The sequence below is a fragment of the Labrus mixtus genome, chromosome 13 (genome assembly GCF_963584025.1).
Source record: "Labrus mixtus chromosome 13, fLabMix1.1, whole genome shotgun sequence".
Classification (NCBI taxonomy): Eukaryota; Metazoa; Chordata; class Actinopteri; order Labriformes; family Labridae; genus Labrus; species Labrus mixtus.
Genome location: NC_083624.1, coordinates 9,992,770 through 10,019,270, shown reverse-complemented (window position 1 = coordinate 10,019,270; position 26,501 = coordinate 9,992,770). Strand labels below are relative to the sequence as shown.

Here is a 26,501-nt window from a genome sequence, read left to right as displayed (position 1 = left end):
AAGTGAGAAATGAAAAATAATGCCTGACAGCTTCAGAGAGAAATGCAAATCATGCCCACTCGTTCACCTGCCCACACCTGGCCGAGAGCTGCATGAAGGCGGCGAGATGGTCTCATTTCATTTGATAAAGTCATAAGAAATGTCCCACAAATGTCCCACCTCCAGGTTTTATGTTAAAGTTGTGTGTACACATTAAACACAGTGCATCATTTTGTCTTCCTATTCTTTTTACAGTGTAGACGGGAAGCACACAAAGAAATGTTTCAGGACTCATCTGCTCATAATTAGTAAATGGCATGGCACTAATTGTGCATTCATAGCTCACAGCAGGTGTTAGCAATCAGCCGGTCCAATCACATCATGACCTCCACGCCGAGAGGAGGAACCAAACCTGCACCCTTGAAAACTCAAAGAGCACAAAGTCAGTTACAATCAGGGCTCAGACACAAGGATGTGAAGGTCTTGTTAACCAATTAAAAACATGTATTTTAAGTCTGACTTTCTAACGAATACCAGCATGACATAATATTCTCTAGTTCTTTATCATCCAGTTTATTCTGCTGTCGACTCAAGTATGGTCTGAAAATATGAAAATGTCTGTGTGGAAAATTATATAAACATGTAGGAACCCTGACTTTTGTTCAGCTGAAGCTGGCTTTCCTGTAGGTCGAAATTAAATCCTGCTGTGCATAATTTTTTCCTCAGAATATTTCCCCCATATTACATTTCTATTTCTTTTGTTTTATTCAACTGGCCCTAAAAGCTGTTTTAATCATTCAGGTGGTAAAAATCGCAAAAACCTGAAGGTCAAATTCAGCCCACATGAAACTTTGTTCACCATCACAAATTAAAAGGAACTTAATTTTGTTGTACTTGGCTTCAGGCAGAAACAGTCAACTGACGGACAGCTGACGGGACTCGTGGGGGATTTCCAACAATGCTAACACACACACACACACACACACACACACACCTGTCCACTTGCACACACCTGACACAAATGAAAACAGTCAGACACATGGCGCTGTTATGTAAAGGTTCTGGGGGGGTTCTGACGCCACCCCTAGGAACAAAAATACAAATAAATACTAAAAGCTTCAAACATCTTCATCTTTCATAACATGGATTTCACAAACACACCTTTGAGGTGACTAAACAAATCCTGCTCGACACGGTGATGGAGAAATGTACAGAGAGAGTTTTTCATAATCAAAGTAAGGAGAATCAAAATGTCACTCCGACTGTGAAGCCCCTCTCTCTCTCTGTCTCTCTCTGTCTCTGTCTCTCTCTGTCTCTCTCTCTCTCTTTCCCTCTCTCTCTCTCTCTCTCTCTCTCTCTCTCTCTCTCTCCCTCCCTCTCTCTCTCTTTCCCTCTCTCTCTCTCAGTGTTGTTTCTAAAACGGGAGAACATCTCGTTGACTTTTCTCGAGTGTCCTCTCCATCAGACACTGGCGGTTCAACAGGCTGCAGCGTGACGTGTGTGGAGATCAGCACACTTGAATCTGTCACCAAGTACACCACTTTTACTTTTTGGCCTTAAAAAAACACAAAAAAGTCATCAATGCAACACAATAAGCAGATATGCATCCACTCAATTTATGCGCTCCTTCTTCCCGTGGAAAAACAAACAAACTCTTATCGGTGAAATGATGGAAACCCCCTCTCATACACATGAAGTGTTGGACCTTTACATGACTTTATAGCAGAAAGAAAGAGTTCTATCTGAATATGCATCGCTCAGGAGGTGTTCTAATTCTGCGCATGATAAAATAAACTTGAATGCCGGTGATGCAACGAATAACATTAAATGGCTTGGTTTCGGGGGGGGGGCCATGACGAGCTGAATCTTTGAGAGGCATCAAAGACACGAACGGGAAAGTGGTTTGAGAAAACGGAGCGCAGAGGATCAGAGAAGTTTCCAGCGCCGAGGTGTGAACTCTGCCGGGACACAAGCTCCGAGTCCCCTCTGCAGAGAAAAAAACAGAGGGGAAATCCCTGTCCGAAGTGAGGGGAAAGTCACACACACAAACACACAAACGCACACTGACACACACACATACATACATGCATGTGTAAGTTTATTTTTTTTCACATTTGTCTGAGTATTTCCCCGTCACTGTCATCGCCACGCGGGCTGTAATAGCACATAAATAAAAGCGTTGTGTTTGATGGCTGTTGTGATGGTCGGGTGCATGTAAGGTGATTGTGTGTGTGTGTGTGTGTGTGTGTGTGTGTGTGTGTGTGTGTGTGTGTGTGTGTGTGTGTGTGTGTGTGTGTGTGTGTGTGTGTGCGCGCGCGCGCTCTGGGTGGGAGAAGACGTTGGTTTGTGGTGAGTGTTTCCTGTCAGTGACAAGTTGATGGGACCACCCTTCTCTCGGAAGACGAGCAGATAATCCCCCCACAATCCCCCCATGTGTGTCTCCTGATACTCACTGCTGCTTGTTCTGAATTTACTACCTGCAAGACTTCAATCTAAAACAACACCGTCAATAAGTCGCTTATTATCACAGTTCCTCTCATTTCAAGGATTTATAGTCATTTATTCTGTGGAAACATGAAGTCGAGGCTCCATCTGTGCACGCTGCACGGCCAAGCATTGTTGAAACCCACTCAGTTTTTCTGCAAAATTCAAGAAAAGGCGCTTCCAAACATAGCAAATGTTCCAGACTTTTAAAATAGGAATATACTGAATATTTAAAATTCAAATAGGCCTACATGGATGCAATTAGTTTGTAGCCCTCCATATGAGCTGCAAAAAAGCTTATGAGTGCATTTAAATTAATATTTTGTATTTTTTGTTTTACTCTATTTTTAAGAACTTCTTTTGTGTCTTACAATTAAAAAAATCTAATTTTTCATACAGGCTTAACAGCCCACAATCAACCTCCCTCACTCACCTTGCCCTCTGTACGATCCATAATGGCAGAAAATATGAAATGTACGATCATTTTAAAATTTCAAAGTCCCCTCAACCAAACACTGTTTGTGATTTGAGAGCAACCAATCAGATCAGCAGGACTGAGATGGCCATCACATCAGCACCATTCAGCACCTGACGGACACGCCCAATAAATCATCGATTCACACTCAGGTAGCTGGTGATGACATCATGGCTAATAATCAAATCTGCTTTGGAGAAAATGAATTGGAGTTTTACTTCCGGGACCGCTCTGTTGAGCTCTATAAATAATCATCGAAATCAGGCATAGTAGTTTGTAAGAATCACAGAAAAGCGCATCTTAGTCTAGGCTTTTAAAATTGCTGCTGAAAGAGTTAAAAGTGAATTAATTTCACGTCTTTTAAAATGCGTTCCTGAGCAAAGAGAATCATTTGTTTACAAAAAGCCGACGGAGAACAACGAGTGATATTTCATCAAGTTTCTCATCTGATCGTTCAGCATCGGTGTAACTGCTGACACGAGTGGCAGGAAAACGATTAAGACCCCTTTCTGCTGAAATTCATGTCATTCATCAGAACGGCTGAATTCATGGTGGCAGCTTGGCTGGATGATTGCCTTCCCTTCACGCAGCCACTTTTACTCTCCCACTGGGTGAATTTATGCTGCCATGTGTTTGGATGGAGCTCAAGATCAGACGCTGACACAGAGCCACTGCCAAGCAACACAAATTCTCTGATAACCGAATGATTGTTAATATTGTGGTGAAAGAGTTTCTGATTAGTGTGCAGAGAAATAGACTTCTTACAGTTTCCTCTTTTTATTCCTCTCAGACTTTGAATAAGAAACATGAAAATCAGAGAATCATCAAGGACGTAAAAGGACAATTTGTTTGTTTTAAGCTGGGTTCAAATCTACAAATCCACACTGCGGGTTAGGGTATAATGTTTCATAATAGTTTGTTTTGATACGATGTATTCTGTGCTACAGTTTGCATAGATTGTGACATGTTTCCTCTCCATGAGCAGCACAGCGTAGGATTGTTGTCCTAAAGGGCCGGCTGAAATCTTTGTTTTTTGTAGTTTGTTTAAAGACGTTTGTAAAGTCGGAATTATCCTCTGAGATTTTTTGACACATTAAAGACAGGGTTAGTAATTTCCTCCAGATCCAATTTTTTAAGATTTTGGTAGAAATTGTCTTTAGGTCCTGACAGAAATTAATAACTCATGTTCTCTGAAAAAGGAACAAAGAATATCTGTCATCTGTATCAGTTGTAAGCCTGTAAAGACTTCAACCAATGTCTGCCACGAGGTACCAATCTGAAGAACCAATCAGACGCCTCCCTGTCTCCCTGCTCGCTCTCTGGCGAGTTTATACTGTGAGTTTACTTACCGCTGAATGAGACATGAGACGACGTAGTTTCTACACAATGCAGGAGATGGCGACGGCGCTCGTTCATGTAAGTGAGGGGCGTGGCTTTAGAGGGAGCACAGAGGGAATGCTACTTTCAACATCAAGCTGGTTTTTGAAAATTACCAACCCTGCCTTTAATTCGCCTTAAACGTGCAACATCTTAATTTTGGAAAAAATGGAAAAGCTACAGTGTATGGTTGATGGAAAAATGTATTTAAATATGCTGTGATCAAGTGGCTCTCTTACACATTGCTGAAGGTAAGCTCACCTTTTATTTATTTATTTAAAGAGCTAAGTCGCTTCTCTTGTTACTTGTTTCTCTCCATCTGGCAACACTGGCCACAATGCATCGGGGTTGTACAGCATGACTTCAGTTCTGCAAGCCGTCTGCTGTAGGTGACATACTCATTATCCATAAGCATCTCATACAGCTGAACTATTCCTTTAATGTTTGCTTCTTGATGAGAAAAAGCAAGAAAAGCAGAGGCTTCCAGTGAGATAGGGACGAAGAGACGGGCTGTAAAGAAAATCAAGAGTGATGAAAAAATGAGAGATTGGGAAAGATAGAGAGAGAGAGAGAGAGAGTGAGGTGCGAGGTCCTCATCATCGTTCGCCCACACATATTCCATCCACTTCTACATCACTCCATTACCTCCATGTAAATGACAGCTCTCTGTGTCCCGCTGAGGGGAGAAAAAGGCCTATTAACACCACAGCAGAGAAAGCCCGGGCACTGTTCCACCCACGCAGAGTGCTCCTCCTTCACCCTCACACTCCCACACACACACTCTCTTACACACACACATGTGTAAGTGCACAGCTGGCCAGGGGGAAGAATGGCGTATGGGAAGAGGAGGAGGTGGGCACGCAGGATGGTCATTCAGCAGAAATTCTGTTTCCCGAAGAGTCTCCAAACAGCCGCACAAAAAGCAGAAAATAAGATGAAATCACTTATCTGGCCTTGATTGTTGGTGGATGTGGGTAGCAGTATAGGCAGCGTGGGTAAATTAAGCATTACGAATCAACCTGCCTTCTCTTTTTTTTCTCACTTTCAAACCTTCATGTCTGATTTCTCGTCGCTAATGGAGAAAATGTGTACCGTGGTGGCAGACGGGCCGGTGCGACTCTGTCATTATGTGGCATTACGACGCACATCGGAGGAGGGGGAAACCTCTGTTGAGATGGCAAACCGTGATTTTTGTCAAAGGTAATTTAAACGGTGAGGGATGTTGGGCAGATCTTTATAGAGGTAATGGACGCAGCCACAGTAACAACAACTGGTAGCCTTTTTCAGAATGCCTTTTTGATTCCGCAAAGGCGTCAAAGTTTGTGAATTCACATTGTGGCGCGGCGTTACAGAAGCACACAGGAGCTCCACATACACACAGCAGCGCTGTTCTCTCCTGCTGGCTCTGCCGATCCCGCCTGTAACGCCTCTGTTTCTACCTCTGAAGGCGGTACGGGCGGGGATCACCTCATCTCGCCATCACGTCTCTGTGACACTCACAGTGAAGGCGAGACGTCGCAGGGTTGTTTATATCACACCGTGAGCGGGCAGCCTGAATAGGTACTATGGTTGTTTGTCGGTCGTCTTTTTGAAGCCTCCAGTTCCCATGTTGGCTTTCTGGAGCCAGAAGTGACCGTATTTGGGTCAGAGGGTGGAGCTGGAGAGGAGCGAGGGGTGGGCGAACAGCGAGGTCAGGTCGTTCAAAAATAACCCAACAGGATCAGAGCTATCAGATATTTCGATTTAATCTTGAAATTGAGTGACATGATCGATCGTTTTCATCCTGTTTGTCTTGTAAAAAAAACTTTGATTTGAGGTGACACCTAGCTGGCAGCTAGCAGAGCTCCCACCTGTAACTCAAAGAGGCCACGCCCCTAACTGTTTATCACTTTAAGCCCCAATATAATTTAAACAGGTGAGTTGTATAAAAATGTAACCTGTGCAGTTGAGAAATGACCTAAAGAGACCAAAAACTGTTTTTTTTGCAACAGGCTTTAAACGTGATTATTCCTGCTGTAGAGTTGGACATTTTAACATGGGGCTCTATGGGGATTGACTCACTGCAGGAGACAGCCACTAGTGGACACTTGAGGAACTGCAGTTTTAAGCACTCCTGTCTTGGCTTCATTTCGAAAGACAAATCACACCTTCTCTGCTCGTACACTAACAGTAAACATTCACACTGGACTGTGAGTGCCGTCCACTTCCCTTCCATAATATTTTGTAGCCGGTGGAAACATGGGATAATATTTGGAGGGGGAATGGAAAAGACAACGGCAGATTATGGACAACATTCATCCGCCCCTCGCTGCCTCCCGAGCTGTGTTTGGGTTGCCGCGGCCCGACTCAACCACGTTTGGAATTTTCTGATTGCAACGTCAACACACCTATGTGTTTTTTTTTTCTGCTGCATCCAGTGCAGAGAAACTCACAGCTGCTGGATCTCAGGGAGGAGAGTGTACGACTATCACTCACACTGCACACTCCTGCTCGTGCAATAATAAAGCTTTTCTTGACTGTGGTGCTTTAAAGGCTACAGAGCCAACCATGTTAGTAATAATAATCATTGATTTTAATTAATATGTTTAGTGATACGCGGTAAAGTGAGAAGAACTACTCAGAAGAACTGTTTCTAAAGACGCATTCATGGAACATATAGAGCCTTGACCTCCACAGTAAAAGGGCTGAATGGGTACAGAGAATCCTGTCTAAGCAAAGAACCACTGTCATTATCTATCGTACTTTGTGAAAGCAAATCTGAGGGAGAAGTGAAGACAAGATGAGCCTTTAAATCTGGCAACACGCCAATGGAAAATCTATGTTGTTATTTCAGCACCAAGATACCACAAACCTGTCGATTTATAATCATGTTTATGCGTTTGCAACACCAATATGCTCAGACAAAGAACCTGCTTAAATTTAAATCTTGTCCCATGGCAGTTTATGAAAATATAAAGTTTTGAATTTTTGCATACTGACACGTTTTTTTTCCATTTCCTTAACCTATTTAGCGCCAGAAATGTCCAGATGATCTTCATGTATGAGTTCACATGTTCATAAATATTCAACTATTTACACGACCCTCAACAGGTGGATGTTTTTAAAGCTGTCTTGAATTATGAAAGCTCATGCAAAACACTGATTTGAAATCTGCACGTCCAAATGTGTTCGTCATTCTGCTCCATCCTGCTCTGACTCAGCAGCACCTCGGGAGGAGGGAGGGGATTAATGAGCCTGTAGCTGTGGACAAGTCGATCGCATATTCGTTATCATTTGCAAACACAGTTAATGAACTTACCTGCAAAGATGCAACATGTTCTGAGTGAGTATTTCCAGTATAACGTCTCGATTGTTTTCACCAAGCTGCTCCCTGCAATGAAAGCAAAGGAATCTGACCTCTCACTTAACATTTCTTTTGAAGAATTCACTTGAGCTTGGACAACAAATTCAGACCTCAGAGTTCACCTGAGATTTCATCAGGTGTTTTCAAAGAATGTATCAAAAAGATAATCTGAGAGGGAAAGTTCACCTCGTTCACCTGTTGAACTTCAAAAGAACTGAAGTAGAAGCTCCTGCTCAGATTACTCAACCCTCCTTGGAAATGTCACGTCACCAGTGGCGTTTCTAGAGTCTGTTGGGGCCCTCCAACCGGCGTTCATCACCATCACGTCTTCCAGCCGACGCTTACTCCTGGAACAGTTTAAAATGAGTCGATGAACAGGGCACAGCAGACACGTCATCTTTTTATTACCGCTTCTTTAACGCTTGATCTCGCTTTGACCTGCTTTGAATTTGTACGATCTCCTGCGAGAAATCGAAAGTACTTCTAAATTAGGAACAAACCTTTGAGATGTGTCATCTCATTTTTTCAAGGGGATCTTAGAATACAGAAATGCACAGACAAAAATTTGACGAGACATTTAACAGAGCACAATACAAGACACAAAGATGAAGGGAAAACTAAACCAAACAGTTAATATCAAATGATGATAAGGCATACAAAATCCGGGGAAGCTTGTCAAGGCAGAGCGTGAGATGGAGTGGATTGTCCGCTCACAGGTTGATCATGACAGTGAAATATATGCACAACATTAATGATAGTATTAAGGTGATGAAGCGATGTTATCAAGTGCTTTAAGGGACGAAAGCCCTGAGGGCAAAAGCCTTCTGTTACCGGCCTCAGCTCGGTATACAGTCTGGAAACGATGGGCAGAGACCAAAGGGGACGCTCATGGGAAAGAGTGAACCTGCGACAGGCGTTGGAGAAAGTGGCTAAAGTGGCAAGGAGTCACAAAAACATACCAATTCAAACGTCGAGTTGCCCTGATGGTTGTGTTTTAGTAAGAGTTGGTTCAGGTTTAGGACAGAGGGCTGTCTTTGTGAAATGTTAAAGAAGAAAAGAAAGCTGACAGATGACATATCATATTTTGTCCTTTAGACCGTTTTTTTGTTTTAGGCTTCTTTAGTCGGTAGTATTACGACATTCCATCTATGCAAAGACGTCCTCCTTATGTCGACTAAAAGATGCATATCCTGCATGGATAAATATGTTCTTACTGAGTACCAAATACAGAAACGCGTGTGCACAGATTTCCACGTCAGTTTCTTTCTTTTCTTTCTTCTACCATACAATTGAGGGTGAGCTCTGTACAAGGCCGTTTGCAGCTTTTATTATCAATGTTCAGTCCGCCCGTTCTTCTGTGTGTTGTCTGTTTTTTCACATTTCTCATCTCTTTCACTTGCCCTCAGCTGAGACCTTCCCGTCTATATACAGTATGTTGTATGTGCAGGATTTTTTTCATATTCAGATTTTTCAGATAAAATTAATCAGAGCTTGGAGATCTGTGTCAGAGCGTTCTGTACCAAGGAGGGGAATGTATAGACGACGCACAAATATTATTTTAAATCAATAAGTGATGTCTGCATCTGTTGAGGTGTGAGCAAGAGGGAGCAAAAAAAACAAATAAAAAGGTAGAGGAGGAAAGGCAGATTTTGAACAACGATAGATAAATGACATAGAAGCAATTTGCATTGTGATGTTATTATAGACGGATACAGAATGAGGCGTTGTGTGCGGGAGAAGAGAGACTTTTTGGTTTTAACTGTCTCCATGCATCACCCTCAGTTTCTTGAAGAGAAACAACTTTATCAAGCCTGAGATCCAGAGAAGTTTGAAGGAAATTGCAAGAGAGAGAAAGAGGGGGGAGAGCGTTGTTAGAGCGCAGGGGGGAGGAGAGAGGAAGAGAGAGAGAGAGAGAGAGAGAGAGAGGAAGCAAGAGAAAGACAAGAGACGCAGAGAGAGAGAGACAGACGGACAGATGGCAGAGAAAGCATGCAGCAGTGGAGGAGAAACAAAGCGTGTTGACTGAGGAAGTGTGCATGCCATGCTGGCCATGTGCTCGTGAACGTCCCGTCTACGTCTGCTCCTCCAGCGAGACTCCGACTCTTCTCAGCGCTGAGACAGTCAGCAGCTTTTTCTGCAAAAAGGCAATCAGAAAAAGGTAGGACTGTCTTTACTTGTTGCAGGTTTTTTTCTTTTCGTTTTTTTTTTACTCACCTTTCCAGCCTGTTTCAACCACATGCAGCGCTGGTTCTTAGAGTAGATGATGCCAGTGTAGGTGGATGATTTAGTTTGTAAATGTTGCATGAAATAATTTGCCAAAACGTAAAAGTTTTTTTTAAAAAGTTCAAATTTTCATTTTAGAATAATGCAACACATTTAGCAGGATTTAGAATATTTTTTTGTCAGATCTCACTGTTTGTTGCCAGTATGTGCGTGTGCTTGTGTGTGTGTGTGTGTGTTGGTGTGATGGTCTGGTATACTGGTAGGATATTGGCAGGACTGAGGAATGTGTGAGATCTCTTTGTTCCCTCTCTCTCTCTCTCTCTCATTTTCTTTCTTCTTTTTTCTCTCTGGGGTTGCACACACTCGCTCTCTCTCTATTACACACAACCCACACACACACACACACACATACACACACACACACACACACACAGTCAAACCGACTCTTGCAGAAAACCAGTTGAAACTTCCCACCGGCAGGAGAGAAATGTGTGGAATGTGATTATCACGTATTTGTGTTTATTTTATCACTGCGGGTCGCTCGCAAAGCAAAGAGGAAACCAGATCAGGCGTGTGCACGGCACTTAGTGTTAAACTGTGTGTGTGTGTGTGTGTGTGTGTGTGTGTGTGTGTGTGTTGACATGTGTGCTTGGTGGTGGTGGGTGGGGAGGGGACAGGGTGGGAGGGTAAAGAGTGAGAGCTATTTGGCAGTGCACGTGAGTGTGTGGGTGGTTGTGTGGGTGTCAGGGTGAGTGGGTGCAGAGCTCTTTGAGTGAGAGCACATGTGACTCCGAGTGTGTGTGGGTGTTGAGTGTGTGTTTGTGTGTGTGTGTGTGTGTGTGTGTGTGTGTGTGTGCATTGAAAGGTGAAAAGCATGTGTGTGCAAAGGTAAGGTGATTGTGTGTTTCCAAGTCCACCTTTGCATCAAAAGAGGGCGGTGGAAAAAAGTTTTTAAAAAAAACCACTCCCCTTTCCAAACCCTTTCTGTTCCATGCTCATTTACACGCATGCACATACACACACACATGTACACATACAGACACACACACCGGGTTCAGGCGCCTGTCAAACCCAGTGCATTCCTGAGCGCACGAACATACAGAGTCTGAATGGTGGGATGAATGCGGGGAAATTCAGCTGAAACGTGAGGACAAAAGCCAGGGGGACATTTAAGAGGGTTTAACTCTGCAGAACCCTGGGAATCAGGGAGGAAACACACACACACACACACACACACACATGCACGCACACACGCACGCTTACATTAACGCATGCCTACACGTGCACTGAAATGAACTGTGTATACATCCCGACACACGCACACACACATATGTACAGCTGCGGCTCCAGCAGGCTGTTAGAGCCGGGAACGGAGGGGAATTCCCAGGGAGGAGACAGTGAGAGAACACACACTACACCTCTGAATGTACACACACACACACACTCTCACACACACACACACACACACACACACACACACACACACACACACACAAAATGCCTGAGAGCCAACACACAGCACTGCAGGTATCCTAACCTGACCACCATGCGGTCCATTGGTAAACCAAACGAGTTCTACGGCGTGCCAAAGAGTAAAATATTCAGAAAAAGCGTCAGGAAGTCAAGAGGAATTCTGCATGTGACAAATTCCTGAAGTCTGACAGCATCAGAGTCGCTTCAGATTTGTAGCTTCGTTTAAACACCAAACAGGACTGAGCTGTTGAGAAAGATTTTAAAATGGTAAAAACAAAAACACTCTTTGTAAGCGTCCAAAAGAATGCAGAAATCTTCAACTTCACCGGTTCGCCAACAATCTTGTCACACAGAGGTTTTTTTTCTGGACAGTTGCTTTGGTTTCATCTCTTTTTACTCCATGCATCCAACAACACTTTGTGTCCAGAGTACCTGTGTACTTCTTCTTCATGGCTTTACTCCTAATGGATTCAGTTTAAGTGTGAGAAGAAGAAGAGGCAGGTGGTTAAATGGTTTTAAGATAATGTCGACATTTGACATTTCTTCCTTTTTTTTAAAAGCCTGAAAGCGTCGCTGAGGAGATACTTAGCCCTGATGAGATTTAATGAACCAAAGAGAGAATCTCCCGGGAGAAAGATTAACAGGTGCCTTTCCTCGTTTACCTGTTGAGCTTAAATGGAAATGAAGTAGAACTCAGCTTGCTTAAGACCCCCTGGAAATTTCTCAAGGACCCCTGTAGGTGCCTTGAACCTACGCTGGAAATCTTCTTGATTGCACAAAAAGAGCTGAAGATAGAAATGCACATCTAGAGCTGAAAAATATGAGATTTGTTGAGTAAATACTGCTGCTCTTTTTCCTGAAATTATCTAAATTAGGGGAAGATTTAAAAACGCTGGAAAGTGGAACTTGCTTTAGACGTGACCTTGAACCTTCTGCTTTTTAATGGATGCATTATTAGATGCTCGTCTTTATCTCCGACTTCAAAGTCGGTACGGCCCAGGTTGAGATTTCATCAGATTGTTTGTCGTCTGCGGCGGTGCAGACAGAAACAAGAGAGAAACTGGAGTTCAGTGGACGTTACAGGTCAACCTCTGATGTCCCCCTGCATGCACACTGTGTGTATGATGAGTGGGGGTGGAGGACTGGGGGAGGGGTGGGGGGATTTGTTTTGACCTGGAATCAATATGAGATCAATACAAACAGAATCAAGAGCTCCTCTGCCGAGAAACAAGAAGTGGAACATTTGGGATTATCCCCAATTGCCCGGTCTTTGCATGTCTGAGATTGAATCTCAGAACGGTTGTTTGTGTTCTGTGTGTGATGGAAAAACTAAATCTACACCTTTCCTCTCACATTAGCGCCTCAGTAATTGCACTTTTTTTTGCAAATTGATTCAAGTAGAATACACTTATTTTAGCTTGGAAGATGAAGCAAAAACATCCGAGCAATTTCCTGATTTTTTCCGCCTCAGTTGAGCGAGTAAAATTGAAGGTCAAATTGTGAATGTAAAGAACTTCTAGGTGAATTTGTTGTAGTTAAAAAAAAAAAAGGAAAATGTCAGAAATCGTGTGAGGAAATGAAACATCACAAAAAAGGTTGAGTAAACTGCGTCATATGCAGATTTGACATGACAAAAACCTGCCTCAGAATCTGCTGCGTCTGACATCTTTTGTGACTGAGATCATCATGAAAAGCTTCTCGTGCCACAAAAAGACAAAAGGGGTTCAATTAATTTGGTCATAAGATTTACAGAAATACACTTGATAGAAAATATTTCTGGGAAGTTTAGGTTTGAAGAAGAGAAAAAATACCCATCCCAAATACCAGAAACTGAGGTCATAAGTGAGCAGATAAAGAGAACGAGTGGGCACAGTAATTTATTCAGGGAATTTCACAATATGAACCGTCGTGTTGGCGATATTGTCAGCGAGCTTCACAGAGCTCATAAAGCTCCTCAGACCTGTGCCGGTGCAGAACGAGAAGAGGGTGGGGAAAGAAAGAGAAAAACCCAAGAAGCAGAGAAAACAGAAGTTAATTTCCCAAACTGCTGCAGAAAGTGACAGAGCGAAGCTGAAAAAAAAAAACTGAGAGTGATGATGAGACGTCTGCGAGAGGAAGAAGAGCAGGTGAGCAGAAACACATCACCATCTCGAAATCTTTATACAAATGATGCGTGAATCTGAGCGAGCAGGTACAATCCCTCTGCAGGTGTGTTTCCCCCAAAGGGAGACGAGGAGGAGAGATATCAGTCCAGTTATGAGTAGAAAATGTTTCACGTTTAGTGTGCGCTTAGAATTGGATGAAAATACCAAAATCACGCTGAGGATTTGCTGGATTAAACCGTCAAAGATTTTGTAATTTGATTTATTTTTGATGTTTTATTCTCAGTGGTGTTAGAGTTTCCTCGATGGGAGCGTTCCTGAATGTTCCTTCTTGAGCTGTTAAGATTTATTAGAAAAAAAAAAAATGGAAGGAACAGAGAGAGAGGAAGGAGCCGGTCTTTAAATGTTTTCTTTTTTTTGGATAATGCCAAATTTTGACATTTCTCCTGTTCTTAAGACTCTCAAATTGTCAAACAGGAACAATGTATCCCTGGAGCGATAAAAGAAGGGGGGGGGGGGAGTCTCAAATTAGCATTTTAAGCATTTTAATACACTCATGAATAATCTGAGAATCTTTCTGTGGAGGACGGGAATCTGTAACAGGTGTATTTCCTTACTCACCTGTTGATCTTAAATGGGATTGAATTAGTTTAGCTCCGGCTCAGCTTCTTTTTTTTTAAAGGACCACCTGGAAATTTTCCTGAAGGACCCCATGGAGGCTCCTGGAACCGTACTGGGAACCTTAACGATTGCAGGGCAGCGAAGACGAGGAAAATGTATACCTTCTGATTCTGTGCAAAGCTTCAGACGGAGTTGAAATTTACAACTTAGTAGCTCTGTAAATTACTGGTTCTTTATTTTTTGTAATCAGATCAATTAAAAGGGGAATGAAGAGGAAGAAAATTGATGATTTGCCTCTTAATTCCTTTACACCTTCTGGATTTTGCTGTTTTTCTGATGGATGAATTACATCCATCCGCTTCTTTATATGCAGCCTTTGTGCTCAGGAAAATGATTTTGTCTGAAGTTCAGGAAAGAAATAGAAATGTATTACTGGAAAAACACAATTGTTAATTAAATCTTTAAATCCTCAACATGAACGTGCAAAATTAACAAGAGGACTGAGGAAGATTGTTTGGTCTAGAATGTCCCTTGAAGCTTCTTTTTTTTTATTGCTACTTGCTGAAATTTGTGATTCAAAGTCTTAAGATTTGGCTCGTGAATTTCCTCCATGGATGAACTGAAATGAAGCATGTTGTGCTTCTTTAAATTGATGTTTTTCTCTTGTTAAAACATGAAAAAAGACGGATATTTCAAAGGTATGCTTGAGGACTTTTGGTTTTTTGAGCCCCAGTCTCCCCCTCCCCTTTTCTGTCTCCCCCTCATTCGTCCTCACCTCTCGCTCTCTCTCTCTGTTGTCACAGACAGTCTTCACTTAATGTCCGCGGGCGCACAGGGGACAGTCCCCGCAGCATGAGGGGGGAGGTGGGGGGGTGTCTTTTTTTGCGGACTGTCTGAGGTTGACTCTGGGGACAGAACTGGTGGAGGTTTTTGGGGGAGCCAGTTTCTTACTCTGAGGTCGCTGGGGCATTTCCGAGTGATCCGGGGTAAAAACCCGACTGACACACACACATACAACAGAGAGAGAGAGAGTGAAAGAGAGAGAGAGAGAGAGTCAGAGCTAATATCAGGACGGCAAACAGCGACACACATCACCGATCCTCCTCCCCTCTCCTGCAGATATCTGCGGCTGTCTGAGCTCGTTTCACGGACACTTCAGTGCGCAGCCCTCGGTGATGTTTGCTTTCGCTCTTTTGTGTTTCTGTGCAGCGGACTGATCCGGAGAGCTGAGCTGCACGCGACGAGAGGTGTCTGCAAATCGGCTCTTTTTTTTCTACAACTTCAAACTCCCAACTGCTGCGAAACACCGAAGAATACAGGTAGGCCTACTACACGTTTTTAATTCTTGTTCATGATTTGCATTGGCAATTTGAATTTTTTTTAATTTGTTTTTGTGCTCTGAAATATTCCCCAAATTTCTGTTTAAAATGATTAAACCGTTCTTGCGTGGATCTTAAAGAATATTCTTAAATTTTGAGGTTTTTATTTTCAATTACTGAGACTTGTGTTCGGGTTGTTTGTGCGCTTGTGCAGCAGTGTGTGCGGCGAAATTGTTGAACATGGCATTGCAACAGTGTGTGGTCTCCTCCGGCTCTGGCAAGACCATTGTGCACTCTTCACGTGCGCGTGTGTTCGTGCGCGTGCTTGCCTGTGTGTGAGTGAGTGAGAGAGAGAGAGAGGGAGAAAGGGAGGGAGAGGTGGTATGCGAGTCGGGCTGGAGGAAATTCTTGTGTTTTGGAATGCGTTTACCCCGGGGGGAGACCCCGTGACTCCGGGAGAGACAAGGGGAGAGAGAGGGGGGAGAGACTTTCAGAAAGGGGAAGATTTGAGAGAGTGAGGGGTGGGGTGGGGGGTGTTGCGTTGGCTTTCTAAGAAATAATTGAATCAGTGATGCTGTGCTGTTTCATGCAAGTATCATGCAAATTGAGTGACAGTGAATATTTCATTATTAACATTTTTGCATATTTTTACGATGATTTCTCTCTCAGAGGACTATAATTAAAACCATGCACGCTCACTCTCACATACAGTGTTTCTGCATCCAACAGGGGGAGCTTGTGACACATGTTGCTGCAAATCAGTTATTAATCTGCCACTAATAACAGTCCTTAATTTAGCATATAATTACAAATGAATACTTCTATTTGTTTCTCCACGCAAAACTTATTTTTATTATGAAAAAAATCATGTAAAAATCCAGATGTATTTTACAATGTTGTGTTTAAATCATTATAAATATATTTATCTTCTAGGAAAACTTCATTTAATCTCATAAAATACTCGTCCTGAGTATTATAAAAACGCTTTAAATTGCACACATGGTCTCCCAAAAAAAAGTCAGATTGTGTTTCTACGAGGACATTTATTTAAAAAAATGCAGCCATGCATTGCAATTATGATGATTTAGGTTGTATCTGTACATTAATTTCTTTTGCAGTTAAATACTACGTCAAAATCTCAGCTTTTCATTGGCTCTGTGTTGCATTCAGACAATGGAGCCTTTAGCTCGGGGAGAAAGTAAACTTCATCCTAAAGTCTAAATGAAATGTTTGTAAAGTCGTACATTTGGAGCTGCAGTGTGGAGATGTAGTCACTCTCAGCAGGATCTCGCTGCCTCACTCTGATGTGTTGCACAGTCAGAAATCACTCTGAGTGAGCTCAAGTGTCACATTGTGATTTATTCTGACAGCATCAACAGTTAAATGTCTGTAAACAGAGAAACACACTGAGCTTTTTTCAGGGCTTTGTTGCAGTGGATGTATATATATTTTTTAAAGGTGATACTGCATTGAAAACTTGCACAGAAATGTTAATTTTCAAGCGGACAGACTGGGGTTAGCATCCCGGTCGGTATTGGACAGAGAAGAGTGTTTCTGGAACAACGCTGCAGACTAAAAGCCTGCCACACACAAATGTGAGATATTCTAATGAGCAATCTGGACCCTCTTGAATATTATATTCCTCTTCACAGTTCAGACGTGTCACTTTGTGCAAGTCTTTCAATTTTCTTGTGAGTCTGACTTTGACTTCAGTAAAGGTGTGAGGAGACGATGTGAGTGACGTGATCCTTTATGCCACCTGTCTTTCACAGCCTCTCAATCGTGCACATCATCGGTGGGAAGAAAGCAAAGACTGAGCTGAGCGTTCCTGTCCTGCTGGTAAGGAGATCACACATTATCTATGTTACTAACTGTTGCAGAGAAACTGTGAATTCAGTAATCAAGTGGGAAAGTTAACCCTGGCAGCAGGAGCCAGGCATACATGAGATATCTGTGTGTAAGATTTCACACTGGGCCAAAAGACTTCAGGACATTTTAATGCATCCACATCACTCATCATTGTCCCTTCATTCGATCAAAATCCTCCCCTGTAGCTGTGATTTAAAGATACCGCGGCTCAGTACAGTAGCCATGTGCACACCAGACATTTGACTTAATGTAAACCCAGAAAAATAACAATCAGGCTGCATGATTCACAAACACACACATCGAGCGTGTCCAGCCCACACACTCCCACGTGTTTCCCCTTCCTCTGCTCCCTCAGATGTGAGGCACATGACATCATTAAAAAAGGTGCTCTAAAAAAATCAGTGTGGGTACTGCATGTGGGAAGGCAGCGTGTGTGTGTGTGTGTGTGTGTGTTTTTGTGTTTCTGTGTGGGTGCTGGAAATGAAAGCCAAAGCTCCAGAGCCGTGGGCCCGGTGCTGGCTGCGTGTGTGTGCCCAGCCGGAGGCTCTGGTCCTGGGCTGCGCTGCCTCCCACGCTGGGGTACGGCTGGGGCTCTGAGTGGGAGGAGGAGTGGGAGGGAGGAGTGGGCCGGGGCTGTGAGTCAGCCTGCTGAGAAGCCCCCAGAATGGAGACACTGAGGGAAGAAACACAAGAGAGTCTCCTCTCCTTGCCGGCATTTCGAAGAAACACTCAAGTTAAAATGAGTTGTGTATTCTTCTTGGTTGATCAGACGGGGATGGAAACAGTCTCAGAAAGTGTCTAAACTCTGCAGAAAATCACACTGGCATGCAGACAAGCTGCTGAGAGCTGAGATGGCTGACGTAGTGATGTAGCAAACGGTGCTAGGAGGAAGCCGGCATCTTTCTTTGTTTTGCATTTCATTGGTGTTGAGGTAAACTTGGCTGAATAAATTAACTAACTCAATCTTAACTTTTGAATTAAAAAAACACATTTTAGAAACCTTTTAGATGCTTGTAAAAAGATTAAAATTACAAAAAGATGCATTTCACAAGTTATAGTTAGTTACATTTTAAACTTAAAAAAAAGAAAATCAAACAATATCGATACCATAGCAACAAAAATATAGAGGTCCTCGACACCAAATATTCTGTAATTTCTTGTTTTTAAAGAACAAAAGTTGCACACTGTCTTACTTGCACAAATACTTTAGCAATGTTTTATTACCAAAATATTTAGACTAAGGCCCGACCGATTTGGAAAAATCCAGTACAGATAAATCTGCCAATATCTTTCCTTGAGCTATGTTCCATCTTTAGAGAAAGATAGATTTAGATATTCACATTTATTGCCTTATCAAACACTTGTGGAAAAGATTTATAACGAAGACAAGATGGTGACTCAACTGGAAAGTAACTGAGCATGTACGTGCATCACTGCTCGACACGCTGGGGAGTGATGATGCTTGTTGTAATCCATATAGCGCCCTCTGCTGGTGAAAGATAACTGCTAGTGTAATACAATGAAACTCAAATTAAAATGCTATTTGACTTGTGAATGAATCCAGTTATAGCGGCGCATATCTGCGATAAAATTAGCCGATACTGATAGTCACTTTATACGCTAATATCGGCCGATATTATCGGCAGGCAGATGAATCGGTCAGCTTTACTTTAGACAGTGTGCAGGAGCTTGCCTTCAAATTTTAACGAGCTCTTTTCTCACACACATATCATGAAATAGGCAGTTTTCCAAAGCTTCAGTGCTTTTTCATTGTGACTTTTATTCAAATAAAACAGACTGTATCGGTTGATAATTCGTTGGATCGAAAGTTCTGAAGGAGGACCATTTCGACGACCTTAAGTTGAATCGTTTAACGGGTCATTTGTGTTTTGGTTATAGCCATAACACGGGGTTGGCTGAGGCTGTAGTGGAGATGGAGCCCAGAGATCCTGGAGACGCTCCTGACTCTCACTGTTGTTGCTTGAAGATAATTTGCGATTTTGCTGAAGGAAGAAGCCGAACTCTACGCTGCATGTTCATCGATGCTCCTGTGATCACATGCTTACATTCTTCATTTGTGTACGCAGTCCATAAGTTATATGTGATATTTGAGAAATCTGTGTCTGGTTTGTAAACATGTGAAGTGTCTCAAAAGCTTTGATGATGTTTGGCTTCCATCAAAGTCTGCATGAATTTGAGGGATAATAACAAGTGTATCCCTCATGAGCTCTTGACGAATAAAGGCTTTAGTTTGTTGCACTACAGAGACAGTTTGATTGGCATTATGTCAAAAAAAAAAAAAGATCTATACTGTAATTGGGTTGTCGTCATGTCAAACATATTTACAGAAAACATTCAATGTGAGCATTTTGGATGGAGAACCAAAGCTCCCTAGTTATTACTCTGACTGGTCTCTTAAATGTTGTAAAAATGCATTTTTCAATTTCTTTTATTTCATTAAGTTGCTGTCTTAACAATCAAAACCCAATACTATAATAAGAAGGTAGTTAAATATTTGTGAGGCAGGTGTTTGAAAAGTGACACACTCAAGGGTAACTTCAAAAAGATGCTTAATGTCACCTTTAGACAGATGCTAAAGAGACGTGTTTGAAGGATTATACACGAGAATTTGTGCAAAACTAAAGGTTGAACTCAGATAAATTGCATCGTATGAGTGCGCTGCAGATGAGTTTTCTGTTTAAGGTCAAGTGGTCAAGAAGAAATAATGTACTGTTGGGAAGGTTAAAGGTGGCGTTGTAGCCGGAACTTAAATAACTTGGGTGACATTTGATGAACAAAATCAGGTTTTTATTGAAAGATAAATATCTTTAAAATTACATAAAGTTCCTTTTGAGCAGATTGTTAAACTCAGAGAGGTAGGTGGAGTTCAGGCTGACGGCCACAGTGACCCGGTGATCTCAGCAGCATTTTGTCGCTCTGATAATAGAAGGTGGTTCTCCAGGAAACTCAAAGGGAGTCCACCAGTCTGGGGCGAGGGGGGCTGGAGCCAGGCCGGGGCGTGGAGCAGCGGAGGATGGGGTGGGTGGGAAATGCATTGGCGTTGTGGAGGCGTTTAGGCGAGGCAGAGGAGGTGGGACGGGTGTAAAAAAGGAAAGGCAGGCGAGGAGCGAGAGGGAAGGACGGGAAGTGAGAACAGGAAACGCTGGTCGGAGTGGAATGTTTCACAAGAGGGCTTCTCCGCCCTGCGAGCGTCAGGATGAGGGCGTCTGCTGCTCAGACAGCCACCAGCCATCCTCACACACACACACACACACGCACACACACACACACACACACACACACACAAAATGTGTGACCCCTCACCGTCTTGGCAGGGCTCGCACAGCTCTTATATCCTGTGAGTGGGCCAGCCAGCAGCCGAGTCACCGCCTGCACTAAGCCAGCGTTGTGTGGCTGTGGAGAAGAGAGAGAGAGAGAGAGAGTGAGTGAGAGACAAAGACACATACTGGAGCTGTTTTTCCTCTGACACCTCTGAAGGGAAGAGGAAGAGGAAGGGGGGAGGACAGAGAGGAAAGGAGGAGCGGAGTGGAGAGGAGAGGGAGTCACAGGGCAGGGACGATGAGGTGGAGCGCTACATCACTGAGCCCCTTTAAATGAATCACAGTGCTCGCATACAAAACAAAAACATGAATACACATGTAAGATATGTGTTTACACTAGAACAATTTTATTTGTAATTCCTGATTTTTTACAGATTGTAAAAGGTGGTTGATTATAAAACTATAAATTACAGTTTAGATGCATTTCTGCTGTAATTAAAAAGGAAATATTGTACTTTTTTTTTAGAGCAATACCAACAAATTCATCCATTATTTAATGATAGTTCTATATTCACATCTTTTGTAGTTTTATTTATTCATTCAAAACTTTGTATACATGATATATAGTTGCTTCAACGCAGCAATAAATCGTCGCCCTGACTCTTGTGATTAAACTATGGAATCACTGGTGTTAATTAAAAATGAAATATGGAGAGATTAGAGAGATTTCTCCGCAAATTTGACTCAGTTTGTGACTCCTCAGGGAGACACTTATGACATGAAATGGAAGTGAATTGGCCAAAGGAAGAAAAGGAATAAAGAGAGTGGGATTATGTCGTACCCTACTTGTACTACTGTTATTATGACTGATACAACTTTACATATTTCAACCTGACAGTTAACCATTGCATCACAATTTAAGTATGTTCATGTGATGTAATTAAATTCAAACAACACCTAAAGGCATTACAGGTTCAGCTGCTCTGGATGTTTCTGCAGGCTCAGAGGTGCTCTCCCTGTGTGTGTGTGTCTGTGTGTGTGTGTGTGTGTGTGTGTGTGTGTGTGTGTGTGTGTGTGTGTGTGTGTGTGTGTGTGTGTGTGTGTGTGTGTGTGTCTGTGTGTGTGTGTGTGTGTGTGTGTCTGTGTGTGTCTGTGTCTGTGTCTGTGTCTGTGTCTGTGTGTGTGTGTGTGTGTGTGTGTGTGTGTGTCTGTGTGTGTGTGTGTCTGTGTCTGTGTGTGTCTGTGTGTGTGTGTGTGTGTGTGTGTGTCTGTGTGTGTGTGTGTGTGTGTGTGTGTGTGTGTGTGTGTGTGTGTCTGTCTGTGTCTGTCTGTGTCTGTGTGTGTCTGTGTCTGTGTGTGTGTGTGTGTGTGTGTGTCTGTGTGTGTGTGTGTGTGTCTGTCTGTGTCTGTGTGTGTCTGTGTCTGTGTCTGTGTCTGTGTCTGTGTGTGTGTGTGTGTGTGTGTGTCTGTGTCTGTGTCTGTGTGTGTGTGGTGTGTGTGTCACTAAGGGTTATTACAGGGTAATATGCACTAACACATGCACACGCACACACACAAGGCACACATGTTACCGCACAGCAGTGCAGAGATAAGACACAGATTCATGCCTCCCCAGCGTGACAGTGACATCACCCCCCCCCCCACCCCCAATGCTAGAAAGACACCAGCCTAATATAGTCAGTGTAGAGCATGCATACACTTAGACACACTTCCTCAAAGGGACAGCAGCAAGGAGGGGGTGGGGGGGGGGCGGTCGGTCGGTCGGTCATATTTCCATCTCCTGTCCTTGGTTGGTAATAAGTGTGTGTGTGTGTGTGTGTGTGTGTGTGTGTGTGTGTGTGTGTGTGTGTGTGTGTGTGTGTGTGTGTGTGTGTGTGTGTGTGTGAATGCGATGACGTCGTTGTTACGTCTGTTGATGTCCATCACTGGCTCAGAGTCCAGTCTTGGCAGAGACAGGTGGATTTGTGGCTGCTTCTGTGTGCATATGAGTGTGTGTGTCCACGATGGTTTTTGTTACGTTTTTGGGACCTTTCCAGAATTGAACCTTGCAGAGATCAATAATCATTAAAGAGACCCGCTGAACCCTAAAGCCGCACAAATTCATTTCTGATGTCCTGGTCCTGACTCCTTCTGTTTTTGAATGTGTTAATGTTTGCGTGTGTGTGTGTGTGCCTGTTTGGGACATGTCCAGTTAGGCACCTTGCAGTGACCAATAGTCCCATTTCTAATGCTGCTCAAAATGCTTATATATTTGATGCATTGGTTTTATGTCATTTTCTGTGTGTGTGTGTGTGTGTGTGTGTGTGTGTGTGTGTGTGTGTGTGTGTGTGTGTGTGTGTGTGTGTGTGTGTGTGTGTGTGTGTGTGTGTGTGTGTGTGTGTGTGTGTGTGTGTGTCTTTAAGTCTTTAAGCTGGTTTTTGTTACATCATGACGATTCTTAACGTTACACACACTTTACTTTGGGGACCAATGGTTGGGTTATGGATGAATTGGATATGGTTGAATCAGTGCATTGTCTTTACAAAGATGGCTGCTCAGTGGTGTGTCAGTGTATCGGTTGTCATGTGATTATGTAAAATAATTCCTTTCAAGTTTCTATTCGATAAGTAATTTAATTCATGCATGCACTTTGATCTCTAGAAAACTAAAATCATTTTTGGTTCTTCAGAATAAACAGTAGAAGACAAAAAATAATCACTATGTATGTCAAATAATAGAATATTGAATAAGAAAAAAATATTTAAAATTGTTTCAAAACCTACTTATTAAATTGAAACCTGATTCATATTAAATAATCTCCTAAAATTGATTATTTCAGAACAAAAAAATACACAAATTCTGATAATTTGGCACCAAGAGAACATACAGTTTGTCATTATAATAGTTTCCCTTCCAAACTTTACCAAGCAGCCCGTCTCTTAGAATTTCTTATTTTAACGACTAATTTGCTGTTGCAAACATAACGTAATTTCCAAGAAAATCATGGGACTGGAAATCTGAAACTGCAAAATTCTTGATTGATCAAGATATGAATAACAGTTGAAAAAAATGTAAGTTGTAGCTTTCTTCACTTCCTCTATCTGGGGGAAATATGTTGTCTCTGCATTTATAACAACACGCGAAAAAGTCAACTAGAATATGTAATCTCCAGACAGACACAGACCGTAGCTAATATTCCATCACATAGAAAAAAGAATTACATAATTTAGTTGGGTCAAATGTAGTTTATTTTCATTCACATATTCTTGTGAACTTTGAATGCCTCCAGTATCCTGACTCCAATTATTCACGGGATTATGTCATTTTATATACTCTAAATAATTAAGTGTTGCCGACAGTTGGAATTACACAAACAGCCCCGCTTTGTCTTTACAGTCCTGTTCTTTGACTTTACCTCTCCAGCTCCTTCTTTTTCTTTATCTCCCTCTCTCTCTCTCTCTCTCTCTCTCTCTCTCTCTCTCTCTCTCTGTCACTAGCAACTCTTGTCAGCCATTAAAATGCCTCTTAAGCCAAACCAGCAGAATTCCCATTCTGCTCGGCTGCCTGAGTTCACACCTTTTTGTCCACAGGAATCTCAGGAATCCCCAGCTTCCTTTTCTAGCGCAATCTCCATTGTGTGTGTGTGTTAGTGTGTGTGTGTGTGTGTGTGTGTGTGTGTGTGTGTGTGTGTGTGTGTGTGTGTGTGTGTGTGTGTGTGTGTGTGTGTGTGTGTGTGTGTGTGTGTGTGTGTGTGTGTGTGTGTGTGTGTGTGTGTGTGTGTGTGTGTGTGTGTGTGTGTGTGTATGTTAGTGTGTGTGAAAACACATCTCCGCCCTTGTATCCACCCAGAGAAAGCGAGCAGGCGGTGCTCAGTTTGTGCCCACAACAGTCTTAGTCACAGTTCTAAAAGGGCAGAAACTCTCAGTTAATGTGAATCTTTACATTTTGAGACAAACAACACGGGACATTTAGGGTCCTGATTTTATTTTAAAAATGCAGAAAGATTTATGAAATTTCAAACTAAGGCTCACATGATACACATCACAGTTTTCAAATTCAAACAGTTCAAATGCAATCAACATTTATTTAGGCGTGATTTAATTTCCAAAACCAAGTCATTATGCAGCCATTTATTTAAAAGAAAATAGTTTGGACTTTTGCAGTATAGTTTACTATTTGTTAGAAATATAATACCAAAAGGTATCTTTCTCTAAGTTTATCAAATAACAACTTTAAAAAGTAAATATTGTATCAGTATAAATTTGAGTAACAAACAATTTCATGTTAAACATTTTTGATTGATGAATTTCTCCCGGCCATACTGCAGCTCTATTTTTTTTCACATTAAATGACCCCTATTTTTAAGGAAAATGTATGAATCCTTATCCCAGTGAGTCATTGTTCCTGGCTTGCAAAGCCTCTGAATAAAGAGAATAATCTGTCAGATTGCTGCTTTTGTCAAGGAGTCATCAAATGAACTAAAATAGCTCCAGGCGAGAACTTTTTTTTTCTAGATATTTGAATGTGAAACTTCTTATGAAATATTGTAGTAGTTATTCAGACAAGAGGGCAGTGCTCTTACAAGTCGCCTAGATGACTCCTGCAGGTGAAAGCTGCCGTCGGCAGGTCTGGAGTCATTTACCTTCTCAAACCCTGACTCATCCTCCGCCTGAGCGCAGTCGCTGCCAGAGCTCCGCAACACTCATTCAACACGATGAGAAACACACAGACAAACCATACACTGGCCCGACACACGACAGGCTGTGATTCACCCTCACCCACTCTGTCCCCGTCTACACAGAACCAGCCAAAGAGGCGTTTTAGGTTGATTTTTTAAGATGTTGAAGAGGCCCGCCTGGAGTCGATCTAATCCAGTGGTTTCTAATTTAACGTCGGGGGTTGTGGGATGAGTCCCAAAGTGGGAAACAATAACAAAAAACACATTTCTATTCCATGATTCTTACTCTATCCCCTTCTCTTTTTTTAAACCAAAACAGGATGTACGAGTATTCAAAAGAAACAATCTGATGAAATAATAAAGAAATAAAAAAATGTTTTTTAAGACTTATCCTTTCATCACCTTCAGGAGACAGCTCTTGCTAACAGCTAATATGACACACATTGGAGTGAGATACGGCAGATAGAAGCCGACATACTGCTCTGCTATCATCAAATAATAGAATTTTAAAAAGACCATTTTGAAAAGAGAGTAATCATATGAAGATTAATATCAGAAATACTTTAATCCCAGGGGGAAATTCAGTCAGAACAAAGTGACACTGGCATGAAAAGTCACATCATTTAAAAAAATGAAAAGAACATAAATAAGGGAAGTGTTGCTCAAAAGAATCACATTAGAAGAAAAAAGGGGATTTTAGCATGATAAATTACAGCATATATAACAAGAATAACATTAGCGTTTAAAAGAAATGTAAGTACTTGAATAAGTGGATTAAGTTTTATATTCATAAAAAAGTAACATCATGAAAAACGGTTCACAAAAACAGGGTAACAAGATGCTTAATAAAGGATGTCTGCAAAAAAAAGTTATTTATATATAAACAAACATCAGCAATTTGAAAAATAAAGTTTTCATTTGAAGAGAAGTTTGTTGGAATAATCTATAAACTAATAGAATAAATGTGACGGGGGTAGGGGTTTTAATTTATTGTCTTGTTTTATCTTTTGGTTCAAAATAAAGTCATTCATTCAAGAAAAACTCTTGAACAAATAAAGAAAATGCACAGAAAGTTAAAGTAATAATAAGCATTTTTTTATTGGACAACATTTGACCAGAAATCGATGTTAGCATTGAACAATAAAGTTAGCATATAGAAAAATGTTTGCTGTTTCCTTTCTTTGAAGCAGAGGCAATATCTCCAAGTTGTGTTGAAATAATCCAAAAACTCACATTTCAACAACTTCTGTGGGAGCCGCTCCTTCCCACACGTGATCTGTCAGAAGTTGCTTCATATT

General features: G+C 42.0%; 2 long non-coding RNA genes across 2 annotated transcripts; both read left to right on the top strand.

Moving 5' to 3' along the window:
- Positions 1-9,441: 9,441 nt before the first annotated feature.
- LOC132986918 (uncharacterized) lies at positions 9,442-19,669 on the top strand. Its single transcript, XR_009675565.1, has 3 exons — positions 9,442-9,816; positions 15,287-15,396; positions 17,169-19,669. It is a non-coding gene; the product is annotated as an uncharacterized LOC132986918 (long non-coding RNA).
- Positions 19,670-23,029: 3,360 nt separating this feature from the next.
- LOC132986917 (uncharacterized) lies at positions 23,030-26,269 on the top strand. Its single transcript, XR_009675564.1, has 2 exons — positions 23,030-25,049; positions 25,092-26,269. It is a non-coding gene; the product is annotated as an uncharacterized LOC132986917 (long non-coding RNA).
- Positions 26,270-26,501: the final 232 nt, after the last annotated feature.